The sequence below is a fragment of the Grammomys surdaster genome, unplaced genomic scaffold (assembly GCF_004785775.1).
Source record: "Grammomys surdaster isolate TR1022 unplaced genomic scaffold, NIH_TR_1.0 98, whole genome shotgun sequence".
NCBI classification, from domain to species: domain Eukaryota; kingdom Metazoa; phylum Chordata; class Mammalia; order Rodentia; family Muridae; genus Grammomys; species Grammomys surdaster.
Genome location: NW_021604577.1, coordinates 13,475,550 through 13,475,778, shown reverse-complemented (window position 1 = coordinate 13,475,778; position 229 = coordinate 13,475,550). Strand labels below are relative to the sequence as shown.

General features: G+C 46.3%; 1 protein-coding gene across 2 annotated transcripts in view; it reads right to left on the bottom strand.

Moving 5' to 3' along the window:
- Nucleotides 1–229, bottom strand: part of Ppp2r3c (protein phosphatase 2 regulatory subunit B''gamma) — a 23,607-nt gene that overhangs the window by 10,823 nt on the left and 12,555 nt on the right. The gene's annotated exons all lie outside the window — the stretch shown is intronic.

Here is a 229-nt window from a genome sequence, read left to right as displayed (position 1 = left end):
CTTCCTTCCTTCCTTCCTTCCTTCCTTCCTTCCTTCCTTCCTTCCTTTTTCAGTGTGGTAGACGTGAAGGTAGGATGTCCAAAATGTATACTGAATGGATCAATCTTTAGCTTTTGAGGGGTTATTTGTGGGTGGTGAGATAAGGTCTCAGTGTGTAACTCAGGCTGGCCTCAAATTTGTGAGTTCTCTCCTGTCTGGGCCTCCTAAGTGAGCTGAACAAGTGTGAGCC